Genomic DNA, 5,339 nt, shown 5'->3' with positions numbered 1-5,339 from the left:
TGATAAGCCTTTTTGGTGGTATTAGAGCAATGGTTTTGGAATTTGGTTGGATTGTAAGACAGAGCTATAGGAAGTGATCTGAGTCTGTCTGGGGTAGTTTTGATTTGTTCGGATTTTTATTGTGTTGTTTTTGTGATTAGTTTTCAGGATTTTCTGTATGGATCTTCCAGACCCCGACATGACAGACGATCAGAGTGCCAGTCAGGAAGCACCAGTGGGTAGTACAGCCCCAGTGGTTGGTGCAGATACACTTTCTCAGTTTGCTACTATGGTTGCTCAGTTGATAAGTGAGACTCACAGTAGAGTCTCTACTGTTCGATCTGAGGATATTGATAAACATCTGCAGATGTTTCTGTTATTGAAACCTCCGAGGTTTGAGGGCGCTGTTGAGCCCAGAGCAGCTGAGGAGTGGCTGAGGAGGTTGGAATAGACTTTTGACGGCATGCAGTGTCTGTTAGACAGGAAAGTACCATTGGCTGTTTTTCTGTTCGATGGGGAAGCTGAGTACTGGTGGGTAGGCCAGCAGGAGGCCAAATGGGCATATTGAACTCTTTGATTACTTGGGAAGAGTTTACTTAGGCATTCCGAGATTAGTTTGTTCCCCCATCTGCCATGCAGCAGATGCAGGAGAGTTTTCTGAGGCTGGTTCAGGGGAGAAGGACAGTGATGCAGTATGAGGCAGAGTTTACAGCCTTAGCCCGATATGCTCCGCAGCTGGTGAGTACTTCTGCTGCAAAGTGCTACCATTTTCTGAGGGGACTACGAGACAGTCTGAGGCAGCCCCTGGTACCCTTTCACATTTTTGATTTCTCTGAGCTTGTGGAGAGAGCTCGTCTGATAGAGAATGATCTGATGGCTACTCAGCAGCAATGGACTCCGAGTAGGAAGAGGTTTGGGGGTGATGCGAGCAGTAGTTCCTCTGTCAAGAGGAGATTTGTTTCTGGTTCTGGAGACTCCAGGAGGAGTGGACAGTCAGGATTTTCTGGTACTGCTCCACCCAATACGACCAGCTCTGGATCTGTTAGTGAGGCACCTGTGTGCCAGAGTTGTGGACGATGACATTTTGGCCAGTGCTACAGGATGACTGGTCAGTGTTTCAGATGCGGTCAGCCAGGACATCGGATAGCAGAGTGTCCACAGGCTGGATTTGATCGACGATCTGATTTCCGATCTGAGAACTTTGTTAGACCTGCCGGTTCAGCAGGAAGACCGATGATTGTTCCTCCACGCCCTGTGACTGAGGGTTTTTCTGGTAGAGGTGGTGGTTCGAGTTCTGTACCACGGAGACCACCTACTGTTAGTGAGAGGTTCCCTCTACCGAGTAGTTCTGTAGCTTCAGCTCCAGCTCCAGTTCAGCCACGAGTGTACAGTTTGAGTCAACAGGAGGCTAGAGATGCTCCGGATATGGTGACAGGTACGATTCATATTTCTGATCAATCCTGTCGTGTTTTGTTTGATTCTGAAGCCAGTCACTCGTTTCTTTCCAAACATTGTTTTGACCGAATCTAAATGCCTTCATTTTTGTTGCCGGTTTCTCTTTATGTGATTTTGCCGGCTGGAAGTAATTTGATTGCTCGGAAGTTTTGTTTTTGTGAGGTTGAGATTGCTGGCAAGAAGTGGAAATCAAGTTTGATTTTGTTGCCGATTTCTTCGTATGATGTGATTTTGGGCATGGATTGGCTGAGTATGTATGAGGCTCAGATTGACTGTTCGAAGAAGCAAGTGAGCTTGCTTATGTCAGGAGAGAGATGTGTATTCCAAGGTTTATGAGGTGTTCTCTATTGCCTGATTTCTGTACTGGAAGTAAGAAGAATGTGGAAGAAGGGTTATCCAGTCTTTTTGGCTTCGGTGCTGGATATGAACCTGGATGTGGGTTCTGTTTCTGATATCCCAGTGGTACGGGAGTTTGCAGATGTATTTCCTGAGGATTTGGTTGGTTTACCTCCGGATAGAGATGTGGAGTTCTCTATTGATGTTTTTCTGGGTACAGCTCCGTATAGGATGGCACCGAAAGAACTTTCTGAGTTGAAAGTTCAGCTTTAGGAGTTGGTGGATGGAAGATTTGTTCAACCTAGTGTTTCTCCTTGGAGAGCACCTATTTTGTTTGTGAAGAAGAAGGATGGAACACTCTGTATGGGTGTTGATTACAGAGATTTGAATAAAGTCGCGATCAAGAACAAGTATCCTTTGCCACGGATTGACGACTTGTTTGACCAGCTTTTTGATTCTTCTGTGTTTTCGAAGATTGATTTAAGATCTGGATATTATCAGGTGAAGGTGAAGGAAGCTGATGTGGTGAAGATAGCTTTCAGTAGTCGGTACGGACACTACGAGTTTTTGGTTATGCCTTTTGGGGTAACCAATGCACCTGCTATTTTCATGGATCTGATGAACAGAGTGTTCAGGGAGTATCTGGATCAGTTTGTGATCGTCTTCATCGATGATATTCTGGTGTATTCTGCTTCTGAGGATGATCATGCCAGACATTTGAGTATTGTGTTGGAGACTTTGAGACGGCATCAGTTGTATGCTAAGTTCTCCAAGTTTGAATTCTAGCTGAAGAGCATTTCATTTCTGGGGCATGTGGTTAGCGGTGAAGGTATTTCTGTTGACCCCTAGAAGATTCAAGCTGTTGCGGGTTTGCCAAGATCTACTACGGTATTTGAGGTACGTAGTTTCTTAGGCATGGCTGGATATACCAGAAGTTTGTGAAGGGATTTTCACAGATAGCTACACCTTTGACGAGACTGACTCAGAAGTTAGTAGCTTTTGTTTGGACACTGGAGTGTGAGGCTTGTTTTCAGAGATTGAAGGATTGTCTTACTTCAGCTCCAGTGTTAGCACTTCCGTCGGGTACGGAAGGATTTCAGGTGTTCAGTGATGCTTCACTGAAAGGTTTGGGATGTGTGCTGATGCAGAATGGTATGGTAATTGCTTATGCCTCGAGACAGTTAAAACCACATGAGAAGAATAACCCGACACATGATTTGGAATTGGCTGCAGTTGTTTTTGCTTTGAAGATTTAGCGTCACTATCTGTATTGCGTCAGATGTGAGATTTTCACGGATCATAAGAGTTTGAAGTACATATTTACTCAGAAGGATCTGAATTTGAGGCAAAGAAGGTGGCTTGAGTTGATCAAGAACTACGACCTGACGATTTAGTATCAGCCTGGTAAGGCTAATGTGGTAGCCGATGCTCTGAGAAGGAAATCTTCTGGATTATCAGGTATTCAGCTCACTTCTGATGATTTCCTGATTCGTGATATGGAACGTTTGCAGTTGGAGGTGATTTCCTCCAGAAGTTTGGATTCTGGAGTTTTGACTCAGTTGAGCATTCAGTTTTCTTTAGAAGAAAGGATTCAGGAAGCCCAGAAGTTAGATTCTGATTATTTGACGTTGATTGCTCAGGTTGACTCTGGTAAGAAACCTGAACTCCAAATTTCTGATTCTGGTATTATTTTCTGCAAGAACAGGTTGTAGATTCCTATGCTTGGAGATTTGAGGAAAGAGATTCTGTATGAATCTCATCATTCAGGCTACACTATTCATCCGGGAAGTGGCAAGATGTACGGAGATATGAAAGGTTTATTCTGGTGGCCGGGAATGAAAAAGGATGTAGCAGATTTTGTTGCTAGATGCGAAGCCTGTCAGTTGGTGAAGGCAGAGCATCAGCAACCAGGAGGACTTTTGCAGTCATTGCCTATCCCTGAGTGGAAGTGGGAGGAGGTAACAATGGATTTTGGTATGGGTTTTCCTCGATCAAGGTAAGGGCACGATGCCATTTGGGTGATTGTGGATAGATTGACGAAGTCTGCTCATTTTCTTCCGATCAGACAGACCGATCTGGTGGATCGATTGGCATAGGTATATATGAAAGAGATTGTCAGATTACACGGTGTGCCTAAGGTGATTGTTTCTGATCGAGATGGACGGTTTACTTCCAGACTTTAGAAAGGTATTCAGGAAGGTTTGGGTACAAAGTTACATTTCAGTACAACTTTTCATCCGCAGACTGACGGACAGTCTGAGAGGAGTATTCAGGTACTGGAAGATCTGTTGAGGCTTTGTGTTTTGGACTTTGGAGGAAGCTGGGAAGGTCACATTCCTTTGATAGAATTTACTTACAATAACAGTTTTCAGTCTAGTATTTGGAATGGCACCGTATGAAGCTCTGTATGGCAGGAAGTGTAGAACTCCTTTGACTCTGACTGAGGTTGGAGATAGACAGGAGATGGGTGCCGCTTTTGTAGAAGAAACTGTTAAGAAAGTCGATTTGATTAAAGAAAGGTTGAAAGCTACACAAGATAGACAATAGAAATATTACAATCAGAAGCACAAGTTCGTTGAATTTCAAGTTTGTGACTTTGTGTATGTCAAAGTCAGTCCGATGAAGGGTGTGAGCAGATTTGGCAGAGTAAGTAAGCTCAGTCCAAGGTATATTAGCCTGTTTGAAATCCTTGAGAGGATTGGTAAGTCTGCTTACAGATTGTTGTTATCTGATCAGATGTCCGATGTTCACAATGTGTTCCACGTATCTACTTTGAGAAAGTGGATATCTGACTCTGGAAAGAAGGTATCTGCTGATGAGGTTGAGATTCAGAAGAATTTGAGCTATCAAGAAGAACCTGAGTTGATTCTGGCTTACGACGTGCGCAAGTTGTGAAGTAAGGAGATTCCAATGGTTAAGGTGTAGTGGAAGCACCGAACTGCACGGGAAGCGACTTGGGAGAAAGAGTCGGACATGAGGAAGTCGTACCCGTACTTGTTTTGACTGAGTTTTATTTGGACAATGTCGAGGATGACATTTTTCTGAAGTTGGGGAGATTGTAACATCAAAATCTGCTCTAGGATCGTCTGGGCTGATCTAGATCGTCCCGGGACGATTAGTGCAATTTTTGTTCCAGTTTATGTACAAAAGTTCCAGGAAAAATTTCCTGTATGGATTGTCAAGGCCGATCTGGGATCGTCCCGGGACGATCAGTGTATGGCAAAAGTCAGAGAGCAAATCATCCTGGAAAATAATTATCGTCTTGAGAAATCATCCCAGGACGATGCAGTTTTATTCAGATCGTCCAGGACGATCGTGCGATCGGCCGGGCCGATCAGTGTATTTTAAAGCTAAAATCAGCTCATTTTGAAGAGAGAGAAAATTAGATATTTTATAAAAATCATTTTGAGGAGAGAGGAGGTATAGAAAGAATTTGGAAAAGCTGATTTTCGGGCGACGCCGAGCCGTTTTCGTCCGACAAGACTGTTCAAGAAAGTGTTGTACGCAAGGTAAGGCATATTCCGCCTTTCTCAATTTTCAGAATGGTGCAATTTGAACGAATTTTCTAT

At 43.8% G+C, this 5,339-nt stretch overlaps 1 pseudogene; it reads left to right on the top strand.

Moving 5' to 3' along the window:
- Positions 1-1,509: 1,509 nt before the first annotated feature.
- LOC110114273 lies at positions 1,510-4,665 on the top strand (annotated as a pseudogene).
- Positions 4,666-5,339: the final 674 nt, after the last annotated feature.

This window comes from Dendrobium catenatum, unplaced genomic scaffold (genome assembly GCF_001605985.2).
Source record: "Dendrobium catenatum unplaced genomic scaffold, ASM160598v2 fragScaff_scaffold_1021, whole genome shotgun sequence".
NCBI lineage: Eukaryota > Viridiplantae > Streptophyta > Magnoliopsida > Asparagales > Orchidaceae > Dendrobium > Dendrobium catenatum.
The sequence above is the reverse complement of the archived record's forward strand: the minus strand, read 5'-3'. Positions and strand labels throughout refer to the sequence as shown.